The following is a 12,319-nucleotide window of genomic DNA, read 5'->3' as shown; positions in this document are numbered from 1 at the left end:
AGGCCCAACAGCCTACTACTTCTCTCTCCCAGCCCTGGGGTACATAAAGCAAAGCACACCATTAGTCCCCATAGGACAAACCCAGAGGCAGTCTCATGACGCTGCTCCAGGAACTGAAATACATCAGTTCTAAGTTAGGCACCGCAGCTGAGTCTCCCACAGACCAAAAGTCTGTCCCAAGAAAGATGTGTAACACTACAAGGGGCAATGAGCACAAAGAGAAAACTTTCTTCTTACTTTCAGCTCCGCTCCAGCTACACAAAACATCACAGGCTTGTAACATACAGACACACACAGTGTCGAAGAGATGAGGGAGGTGCAAAATGCAGCTCTATCTCTTCTTCCACATTACACTTCAGAGCCAAAAATGTCTCTTTCCACATCTACCTCTGCATCTCTCATTGAGAGCATAACTGCTTTTCATCCCCACCATACCTCTGCACACAGGACAAGCACAGCAATTTTGGGTCATTGAGCTTAGAAAAGCCATCAGCCCACAGCCCAAAATAAACAGTGACAGTCCCTGGAGAGCTGCCAACAGGCACAGAGCAACTCTTTGCAGACACACGCTACAGAAATAAAGCTTTACTACTTCACACTAGTTAGCTTCTACCCTTGGTTTACATTCTCCAAGCTCTTCATGAACAGCTAGGAAGTTACTATGAATAAAACATGAATGCTCAGACAGTGTACATTACACTGAGTGTTCCCACATCAGGGAGGACAGAGCTATCATGAAGCAGGATGGCCATATCTTCCATATAAGGATGCAACAAGGGGGTCTGCTCTTTTAAAATAGATACATTTTAATGGAAAGTTTCACAGTAAGAAAGGAAAGGTTTTCTGCATGCTTCTGTCATTTACCATCTTCAGAAGTATGGGCAAGCTGCCTGGCCCGTCTTCTCATTTCCAGCAGGCAGGCCAGACATCAGTGCAGAAGGTTCAGTAAACAGCTGCTATTTAAGTGCAGCAAATCTCAGTTAGGAATGGCATTCCTTTCATCCCATTTGAAGTCCTTATTCTCCATCTTATTCTTTACTAAAAAAAAACTTCATGACATCCATTACATTAAGACTCAAATTTGTTGAATTATTGTGCCCAATCAAATATATAAAGTGCAATAAAACAGAGCTCACAGCTCAAGATAGTAACATATCCTGAAAAATTAAGAAGGTTCATCCCCCCCCGGTCCAGTTACACTGAGAGCTCGTGCAGATAGTCCTAGTGTAGCTCTGAGTTAACTACCTCAGATCATGGCAGCAACTTCGTTGCAACAGCACAGACAACACAAGGTGACCAGGATCCTAGGTAAAAACTTCCTTGCTGATTGCTGGTAAAAGCATGGATTCTCCCTATTCCTTAAATAATAATTAAACATAACTTGTAATACATAAGTATTAAACATACTTCTAGGAGCAGAACACATGCATCATACTATGAAGTATGTTTTTAAGAAAAGATACTGATCCCTTTGAAATTCACCTTCTCATCAAGACAGCCTTTCAAGTCTTTCTCAAGTTTTGCTTGAAATTCCTTTTGCTATCACCAGCCCTGAATCATGTCAGGTTTATCTGTTTCCCTGCTTAGAAACCTCCTTAGTGCTGTCCCAATACAGGTAATACAATTTATAATTTCCAACCTGCTATTCCTTCCCTGGCTGTGCTAAAGTGCAATGAAGTGCCACCAAGCAATAAGAAAACACGGTGCTGTTAAAACTTATTGCTTAAAACAGGGATAAAAGGGAATAAATACAGTAATGGTTGGAAGGCATTTCAGAATCCCTAGGGAAGGGAAAGGAACAAGCAGGACAGCTTGTCCCAAACTTCCTGGGAAAGAGGAACCCCCTAGCGGCAATTACATTACTTCCATGTATAAAGTCACACTTAGCTTTCAGCCTTGAATTTAAGTGGATGTTACACATGCTACCCACTGTACACGTAGACTGCAAATTTTTCAGATGCAATATAACCTCAGTTGGCAAGACTTCTTTGCAACTGAAGTGTAGGAGATTCATTGCTTTCTCCTTTAAAACAATTCCATAACAGATTTTATTATTACAGATAAAAATGATGTTTTAACTCCAGAAAGATTTCTCATAACTTCCCTTAAGAAAAGGGCAACTACTGAATTTCTTTCCTATTAGCTTCTCATCATTTACTTCATCGTTGTTTTTTCCCGTCCACAGTTTTTAAGACCTTCTGGCAAATTCAAATTGCTGAATCCAGTAATTTTGAAGTAAATAGGAGTTCTGCTAATGCTATGCATCTTTTATCTAATTACTAATGATGAGGACTATTTTCTCAGAAATCCTAAGTTACTGAAATTCTTTTAACTTCAAGACAGATACACTTTATGGCATAATCTCCTAAAGGCAGAACAAACCAGAACAGCCTGACAACTACTCCTATAGCAGACCACATATTATCAAGCAAAACTATGTCCAGCTTAAGAGTGCTGACCTCAGTGGAAGGAGGAACGTTTGATGCAAGGAGTCAGCTGGCTTCTTTGTTAATGTGCAGTCTCCTCTTTCTCTGATCTGGCGATACTGCTTTCCCGGAACGCAAACTAGAGTCTGTTGAATAGCACATACAGACTTGAGCAAACAACTACTCCAGGGATCCACTCTGCAAATGTACTCCCTACTATATGGGCCACAACAGGTTTCAAAGCTATAGACAGCAGATTATATGAAAGGAATGTTCTTCCTCACAGTCACCCCATTTGGGCCCCCTGCCCTTGCCCCTGTCCCTTATTTAACATGTGCTTTTCTCCATGCCAGGGTCAGTGCAAGCCATGTCCCCTCCAGCCCCTAATCCTGACAGACTCATTCCTTTTGGCAGGGTTTTGCCCAGTTCCAAAATATTTCTAATATTCTGGAAATTTCTGGATACTGCTTTCAAAAAACAATGCTACAAAATAGTGAGAGAGACAGACAAGGGCCACAAGGATGAGCATTACTGAGCATTAACAACCGAGTTTAACCATAATGGATGCAGCCTGCGGAAATACTGCTCTCACAGGAGGTAATAAACTTTGTTTCAGCAGAAGAAAGCCTATTTGAGTACCTGTGCCATAGTGGAGTTTACCTGCCTCTCCCTCACAGCTGTTAAAAAAAGAGCATTTTCAAACACACCATGGGATGCCTTTTTTTTTTTTGTGGTGCTGCCCACATTTTCCCAATCTAAAAGACAGCACTGTTTTCTTCTGTCACAGCATGCAAATGAAAGATTTTGAGCAACAGCAGTTACTGGAAATACAATCATCCTCAAAATCCTTCCTTAGATGGGAGTGCAGTCTTAGAGAAGAAGTTTTTCTTCCATAAACATGCATCAGAAATATACATGCACTGTGAGGCCCCAAAAACTTGAGTGAAACAGCACTTCTACAGAAGTGTAAAGGATACAGAGCAATCAGAAGTTGTTTCTTTTCTGCTTTGTGGCAACCATAGACATTTCCCTCAACTATCAAAGCACAAATACGGGCTTACCTCTTTACCACAAATGCAGACTTTGTTACCACAGTGAAAAAAATCCTTCTATCTCTAGTCTAGAAAACGTTAAATTTGTTTGTGGCAGCTCAGCATGCAAAATGTTAAAAAAGAAAGTTCAAAAAATTGCCCAGGCATCAGAAGTCTGGCAAGTTGGCATCACAAAGGCAAATTAGTTTCTGCAGGCATTTTTTGGTTTCAAATTCCTCAAACCAAAATATAGATCAGATGTGCAACCTGTATCTCTAGAACTCTGCCAGATCCTGACAAACTGACTCTAAAGGGAACAGTAGGATTTTATAGCTTATTATGTACTCTGTGGCATAGAACAGTGTAACTGTTATTCTAGAAATCCACAGAATTTGTCAGTTCAAAATACTTAATGAGAAGGTACCAAGCCTTGTTCACACAATAACACTGTTCTGTTGCTATAAAAACTGCTACACATTGTAAATTTTGGTCCAAATATTTACTATTTTTCTATCAATATGAAGTCCATAGCAATTTTCAGGAAGATTTTTAAGCAGGAAGTGTACCTACATGTTCTTCAAGCAGTTCAACTGCTGAAAGAAATTATACTTATCTATACATTACCAAATTTCCATTCCATGTATTTGTACAAAAATGCTGTTCTTGGTAGCTACAAGAATTTCCTATAGATTTGCTATATAAAAGTACCTTCTAGATTTGATGCAAAATATTCTTTACACTTTGACAGTAAGACTCATTTACCTTTGAAACTGTTTAGGCAAAAAAAAAAGACACATAAGTATATCATCATTCAGAAATCAGTTCTTGAAAATTGAAGGAGTATTGCAAGCACTACACAAAATTAAGAACATGGTATATTAGGCACCCCTATTTAAACAACATTTAAAATACAAAACCCACACAGCTTTTTTCCATGCAGGCTGAGTAGAGTTGCAAAGTGGAAGCTGACATGAGATTTATAGCTTTTTCTTGTTTATCTAAAGGCTGCTTGGAGCAGGTTACCTTCTTAGGAAAATGCAGCAGAGTCGAAATCCACATTCCACTGTGTTGGATGCAACAGCTAAAGCTTGGCACCAGGTCCTCCTGGCATCGGAGCCGCAATCAAGAAACGTCCTCCGTTTCTTTAGCTTACGGGTCACAGGCTTCACACTCAACAGGCATCTGGAGACTGCCCCTTTCCGAGGTATACGGTCTGTGGGCGAGGTTCCAGCTGAGCTCCCGGCCACCCGGGAGCCCCGAAGCCGTGTGCTGTGCCGCCGCAAAGCCTGGCATTTCCTCCCCCTTGCGGCGGAGGGCTGTTCGCGCGCTCCGTCACGCCTCTGCTGGCTCACGTTATGACGTGTTTGCTGCTGCTCGATTTATGTTTTAGAAACAGGTGCACCTCATCACAGAATAATTGAGGTTGGAAGGGATTTCTGGTGGGATGCCATCTAGTCCAGCCACCTGGTCCCAGCTAAGGTAACTTCAAAGTTAGATCAGGTTGATGTCTTCAAGGAAAAAGATTATACAGCCTTTCCAGGCCCCTGTTGCAGTGCTTGCTGATTCACATTGTGATTATTTTTTTTCAAAAATTTTGCTGCAATCTGTGATGGTTGCCTCTCATCCTCTTGCTGGCCTCCTCCGAGAAGGGTCTCTTAGACTTGAACTTTCAGTAAACACAGGTACAGGTAAGCAAACACAGGTACAGGTAAGCACCTTACTGCTGGCCTAATTTCACCACATTGACTATACCTAAGCTAATGAATATCTACCCCTTGTAACTATACCTGCCGGATTTTAATCAGGACATACAGTGCCATCGTGTGGTATTTGTAAAGGTCAAAACGCTCACAAGTTACGGGTGACCTTGTAAAAGGTACTTATGTCTCTGAACCTACCGGGACTTTTCGCTCCTTTTGTGAGAGCTGACAGTTTGGAAACAAAGAAATATACGTGCAAAAACATGATGCTGCAGTTCCACAAGAAGCAAGGTTTGCTTATCATAATTTTTATTTTACTTCATATTTTGTACAGAAAACCAGAAGAGCATCATGCTTTTGTTTATGATTCCGTTGCAGAGAAATAACCAAGTCTCACAATCAAAACTCCCACAGAGCTGTTGCACAAGTCATGTCTTAACTGGAACATACGTTTATCATCAATACTCTAGTTCCCCGTAACTGGAAAACTTAAACAGAAGCCCCCACATCACTTGGAATTCTGCTGCACATTGCTAATTTCATGAACTTTACTTATAAATATTTACCATCAGCTCAAGTGGACTAAAGAACCCTAAACAATACAAATTTAGAGAAAAGACAAATGTTTTCTTTAGAAAATATCCTCTACATAATCTGAAGCTTGATCCAGGCCAGGTCCATTTGTAGGCCTACGACAGGAAACTATCTCCCAAATTTAATTTAAAGCAGCAAATAACAGGCTCAGATTAATATTCCCACTTGTGGTCTAGTTCTAGCTCATGTTTCCTTATTAATTTTCAACTTTTCAAATTCTCATCCCCTTCTTCCAAAGCAAATAATATCACATAACCATCATTGCATGCAATTTATTTTTCCTATTTTCTCAATTTTCTCTCCTTGCAAAGTCAAGTTTAATCTCTGATCTGATTTCTACCTAAAACTCCATGTTTCCACATGCCTCCAGGAAAACTAAGCTCACCAACTCCTTGTTCAAGAACAATTTTTGCTGGGCCACTAAGTTCCTGCTTGGACTTTTAACAGCTCACCTCTTTGCAGATTCAGAATGTAACTGATTTTTAAAGCTGCTAAAAGCAAAATTCTTCCTTTGGCTCACAGTCAGGTTTCTTCTGTCTTTTTATTCCAGTAGCCCTGGATGAGCCTTAACAGCTGTTTGTGTAAAATAATTCTTATAATGTGGCATTTCTGATGTACGTCTTTCCTGCAGAGTCCATCTGGCAGGACTGTTCTTTTAATAAACATCCTGAGAGCTATCTTCATCATCCAGAATGCTGTTACACAGCTGTCTTTCCCTGATAATAGTTATCCCTACATTTATATCATGTTATATTCACCTCAGACATATTTTGGAGCAAGCTGAGAAGCTATAAAATAACTGCAAGCACTTACACTCATAGCAGCTGCTGTCAGGGCACAGAGGGATAACATTATGTGTTGGAACTCTTTTTCACACTAGGAAGGCTTGTTCCAGCCACAGAGCAGTTTCACTAATTTCAATAGTTACACATCCAAAGCACTAGTGGTTTTACAACCAGCACAGATTAAACTGTAGATTACTCCAGCTGGGAAAGTAGGGCTTTGCAAATGCAGATGCCTACTGTGGCAGCCATTTCTAACTGCAATTTGGTTTCTCCATAAAATCCTTGCAGGACGAACACAAATGAGTACTACACTGACACCCATCAATGACTCATGTCAACAACTTTTTATACAAATACCAAAGTTGTTTGGGGTTCTTCTGGCTCAATACTCTACTTCCACAGAATTAATTTCTGTAGTGTTTTGGAAAGAAAGATGGAGGAAGCAGCCGCAGGAAAAAAAAAGTTGCAATCAGCTTATCTATTCATTTAAGTTATGTTTATTTTAAAATACTAGTAATAATTACAAGTGATAATGCCCAAATAGTGAAGCAAACCAAAGCCTCTGGTCTCCCTGCTTTCTGTTTGTTTAGCTATGCATTTGTTCTACAAAGGTATTAGGTATCCAGTTTAATTCTTTTGAGTTAAGAAAGGTGAAGGTTCTTGCCACAAAGTAGCAGGAGCTTCCCAATTAAAATCATACCTAATCTGTGATCTAATGACAGATTGCTAATTGTCAGGACTATAGGCCATTTCTGTGAACCAGGATGCAAACTAGCTTGCTTCAGATGGCTAGGGTTTTTTTGTTTTGTTTTGTTTTGTTTTTTCCCCATAACAAGAAAATAAAAAGAAAAATCTCTAAGAAAAAAACAATAGAAGAGATCACAAAAAGCCTTGTGGACAGCAGAAGTTGTTGCCTACTCAGTTTGGGAATTATAACTAAAAAGGCTTCCAGAAACAGTTTAAAAAAAAAAAAAAAAAGTACTTGGAAAAAGTGTTTTCCCACTCTGGATTGATTCCTATGTAAGCACTCTTTCCTGTTTGAAAGCAGAATTCTCAAAGTTCTATTTCTGCCACTTTCCACTCCAATTTTTCAGCAAGAGCAAAGCCATTCATATCTTTTTAAAGTAGCAGCTGCCCTTGTGACATTAGGCACACACAGCCATGCAGGGCAGTAAGCTCTACTGAAGGCCATGTTTCCTGCTCAGCACAGGTTTCTGAAAAGAGTGAATCCTTTGGTATCAGTCAGAAAACCCAATTTAGAGCAAGTCTACTGGTCACCTTCATTTCTGCCACCTAATAACAGGTTGTTTTTTTCATTGAGTTTCAAAGACTTTGCTTTGAGTTTTGGGGGAATGCCTAAAAGTCATCATCATTGTCGCTGATCTGCAGATGATGATGTCCAGGTAATCCTTAACCCAGGCCTGAGTCCTCCTTGTTCATTCCTTTCCTTCCTTCACTGGAGCTCATGCCCTGAGATACAGCAGCTGCACTGGTTTTGGAGATGTTTTACCCCTGTGCTCACAGCTGACAGCTCTGCTGATATAAGTTTAAGTATGGACCTAGACTAAATCTTTCAGTGATATAAAATGACCAACATTCATGAACGCAGCATTTCAAATTACATTTCTGTGCCTTGGCCCATGTAATATTTGCATTTTTACTGATTTTTTTTTTTTTTTTTTTTACTTGTGTTTACTCTCAAGATCGTTCTGGGGAAATGGAAGATCACACAGCTCAGGAAGGACAGGAGTGTTCCATCTGAAGTCATTCACACTGCTATCAGTAGCAAGAAGGTTACTAGGTGTGACCTTCAGGTGACAGTGTTCACTGGTGCTTAAGTCTGTCTCCACAGAATACTTCAAATCTGATGTCGCATAACAACCACCAGATTATGGTGGCAGAGAGGATGGTATCTTCTGGGTTTTTTTTGTTGTTTTTTTTGTTTGTTTTGTTTTGTTTTACATAGTAGAAGAGTATAGAAAAGTTTCAAGTATTCCATCTTCCACTGACTTTAAACTTTTTTCCTACGTATCTTTGCTTTAGAGCTCTTATTGTTTGCTACTTATTCTGCTAAATCATAATTATTATAAATTCTGCTCTCAAGACATAACAAAATCACAAAGATATTTCTGCATAAACATAATTGAAGTTGCACATAGTATTATTTGTAGATTACAACATTTTGTTAACAAGAGCAATTATATTTAGTTCCTGACAAATTCAATTTTAAGTTAGAGCTGAGGATATTGACCTTCTCTCTCTCCCCTTTTGTCCCAAGCAGCTAGCCAGCTATTTTCAGCAACATTTTTCAGTTTTGGGAAACAGACATTTCCACCAGAAAATCATTATGAGTAGAAGCTCCCAACCACCTTCAACTGCAAGGTTGTCAGCGTACTCTAGGATATTGAAAGAGTGAGGGTTCTACTGATTTTAATTTTAGCGTTCTGTCCTCTATTTAACTTAAGCACACACCCACCCTTTTTTTTTAAATGTCAATATAAAACACAATTCCATGGAGATGGCCAAGTCAGTAATTCTGTAATATGCTGGTGAGCAGGACAGTAAATCAAGAAACTTGGGGTTGGGGTTTTTTTCAGTTTAACAAAATATATTGAGGCAGCCAAGGTTTTCTAAAAATCCTTCCAGTTTCACGTGTCAATCCTGAAATTAATATTCCCAACAAAACAATAGCTTTTGCATTTATACACACACATACACAGAGTAAAGACCAGAACTAATTATTTGGAAGAGAATTCTCTTTAAGTGAATCCACATCCACCTTCCCATACTTCTTGGGAGGAAGAGAATCCCACCCATGCCAAAGCACTTCAAGTCAGCTCCAGCTTGCCTTTTGGGTAGATGGCGAGAATGCATAATCTCAGGCATCAGCCCTCCTGGCCTGCCTCCTTCCCTCCTCTTCCTCCCAGGAAATCTCACAGACTGTCTGCCAGTCTGTGGTCACACACTTGCATTAGAAAACCAAGAACTGCCCTCAAATGACTTAAAGTCTCTGAAACTAAGGATTTACCAGAAAGGGCTCAAACATTTGAGAGCCATTAAAGAGGTCTCATGTATGTCTTTCTTGACAAGACTCAGGGTTAATGAGAGCAAAATATCAGCAAGAGATCTAGACAAAAAGTAATAAGCCATTTTCTTTCCTTTTCAGGAGATGACTCCTTACCAATATTCTGAATTTCATGACTGGTTTTCAGCCCTGACAGATGGTGAAAGGAGATGTGTTTTATTTCCTCCTCTCCGGCACAGAGCCTGTTTCAAGCCTCTGCAATGGTCCAGGGATTATTACTAATCAATGCTTTTTGAAGTGGCCCCAATCCAAAACAAGACCTTTGGATTCTGCAGTAGTAATGTATCGACCAAGTCACACGCCTAAGCACAAGTTACACGACAAAGGAGAAGAACAGCAAGCTAAATATGAGTAGAGCTACAGAGGGTCTAATATTGACTGTTATACCTCACTATACCACAACATAGCTACAAATACAACAGACACCATTATATGGTAGATTTCTACTATATTTACACTGAATCACATTCATGTTCTTATACCAAGTTTCTAAATAATCCATTGTGTGCTTGACACTTCATTAGCGATTCCTAAAGGCTTATGCAATGACTTCTCTTTGTTATGTATCTGCAACCAACTGTACTGGGCACATACACAAGTAGAGGTTATTTTCCTACCTCAGCAGTATTATGAACCTAAATGCAGCATGGAAATAAATTGACTAGTTGTGCCTCTTGTCCACACCATGCTGAACAAACTGGCAACTAAGTAAAATTGCTCGTTGAAAGTCTATCAAAGGCTTTCAGAGAAATTATTAACTCAAATCTAAAAAATCTAAAATTTGCTGCAAGTATTTTAAGTTAGCTGCTCCAGAATCTGACATGAAGCACAAGGATGCGCTTTTAAACAGCCAGAGCTGTGGGCAAATAAGAGATCCTATATATAATACTAATTTTTTCTTACAGAAGTGTTGTTAAGAGACTTCAAAGTACCTTTGTCTTTGGGACGTCTTTGTTAGACCAGGAAATTTGCCAATTTAGGATCCATTGTTTCTGAGGTACTTTATCATCTGTACAACATATTGTGATGCTTAAGAACAGGTTTCATTAATTGAGGAATTTGTCAGTAATCTGAATAAGGTGGTAGATAGAAAATTGCTGTGGTTCTACTGGTAAGAGAGCTCCCTTGCAACTATGAGAGAAAAACACCATGGAAACTTTTTGCTAAGATGATATTAAAGCACAGTATGTACACTTATATCTCTCCTTTTGTAATAAGCAGCATTTTGTGATACAGTCTGGAGTTACTGAGTAAAAGGGCTATTTGTACAGCAAGAGACCAGGACTTACTCAGGAGAACTATTGCAGAATTTTGTTATGCTCCAGAGCTGGCCAGTTGACAGTGTATCCTGTTACAGAAAGAGGAGTATTAGGAGATGAACCGGACAAGTGGTCTTACCCAACCAGCTAGGTAAAGTCAAGTTGACACACACGAAAAATAGGTTTGTAAACCGGCCTTAAACTAGTTTATCGCCATGAGAAACTAACTAGGTGTTTTCATGCTGTCATAGAATGATCTGTTTTTCAAATCAGGATGGACCAAGCTTATAAACTTCAGTGAAGTTGTAATTATCTTCTCACCTTTCTTCATCTAAACACCAGCAAGTCTGGTAGTTAGCAAGGGGAGCAGTGTCTCTCCAGGGTGACGTTCTGCTTCTAGCTTTCACAACGCAAATGTGTCTCCTCAGACTCTGCACTGGGATTTCATTACACCTTGCATAGAGTCATACATGTGTTTACAAATACATCACATATGAGGACCCAAATCAAGACATCTTCTTCTTCTGTGTAAGGCCAAAATGTGAGACATCACTCTCATCGCTTTGACTGCAGTCAGTTCACAAAAGAGCTGTGCACAAAACCACTGGAGCACACAGGAAGAGATATGTTGTCTTGAATCTGATGACACAAGCCAGGACACGTTCCTTATTCTCTACAGAATAAGCAACAAGTATCAAAAAGCATCTTGTTTTGAGGTTTATTATGGTTTTGGCATCTTCTTGTCCTAGTTTTATATATACCTGCCAACACTGTATGCCCAACAGTCTTCTCTTTCCGTAGCTTTATTTCAATATAATTTCTATTAGAGCCAAGATCATAATTTGTTACTTGGCTGGTCGTAAATGAATAACAAGCTTTGTTAAACAACTCTACCTGCCTTATCAAAAATTAAACTGCAGAAGAAAGTCTGCAAACAAAGTATGGATACAATACTTTTGGCTGTTCAAATGGAGTTGTTTTATTTTTATTATAAGTTCTAGGTAAGGCAAAAGTAATTTGTAGGGTATTTATAATCAGCAATAGTTGCCATGCATCTACCTGTCCAGTAAGGAAGACATGAAAAAAATCATGTGAAGGATTTATCCCCACACTAAGGAGCATCTAAACTGCTATGTGTTTAACCAGACCTGCCTCATCATGCCTGTGATAGAGCCAGTTTAGGGGACATCAGCATGGCAAAGGATCTCTGTGGATATTTTGAGCATATTTGCAAGTAATTGGAAAGTATTGTTACTGATTCTTTACCAAAAGGAAAGGTATCACTAGAACATTTACGACTAACAAATCAACGATAGCTGAACAGTTCAACTTCAGTCTTCCTAGTCAGTTATTCAGCTTGGATATGTTTCTGCCAGTAGGGCTGAGTTGTACCTCACTTTGAAGAGACTCTCACTGGAGTTCAGAGAAAAATGTACTCA

General features: G+C 39.4%; 1 protein-coding gene and 1 long non-coding RNA gene across 8 annotated transcripts in view; one reads left to right on the top strand and one right to left on the bottom strand.

Annotated features, from left to right (window-relative positions):
- Positions 1-5,086, bottom strand: part of LOC104016460 (dipeptidase 2) — a 23,331-nt gene extending 18,245 nt beyond the window's left edge. For 2 of the 5 annotated variants that reach the window (XR_015700309.1, XM_087738650.1), the window contains exon 1: positions 4,481-4,621. The gene's annotated coding sequence lies outside the window, so the exon portion shown is untranslated. Of the gene's footprint in view, positions 1-2,459; positions 2,573-4,480 lie in introns of all 5 variants that reach the window. The other 3 variants (XM_087738647.1, XM_087738646.1, XM_087738649.1) reach the window with 3 other exon arrangements.
- Positions 5,019-12,319, top strand: LOC148050996 (uncharacterized). 3 transcript variants are annotated; one of them, XR_015700311.1, is made up of 3 exons: positions 5,019-5,145; positions 8,240-8,337; positions 9,703-12,319. It is a non-coding gene; the product is annotated as an uncharacterized LOC148050996 (long non-coding RNA). The 3 variants fall into 3 exon arrangements; XR_015700312.1 differs by having other exon boundaries at positions 8,240-8,350; XR_015700310.1 differs by having other exon boundaries at positions 8,240-8,445.

The sequence above is a fragment of the Nipponia nippon genome, unplaced genomic scaffold, assembly GCF_047370975.1.
Source record: "Nipponia nippon isolate SJK-2023a ecotype South Korea unplaced genomic scaffold, ASM4737097v1 scaffold_7, whole genome shotgun sequence".
Taxonomy (NCBI): Eukaryota; Metazoa; Chordata; class Aves; order Pelecaniformes; family Threskiornithidae; genus Nipponia; species Nipponia nippon.
The sequence above is the reverse complement of the archived record's forward strand: the minus strand, read 5'-3'. Positions and strand labels throughout refer to the sequence as shown.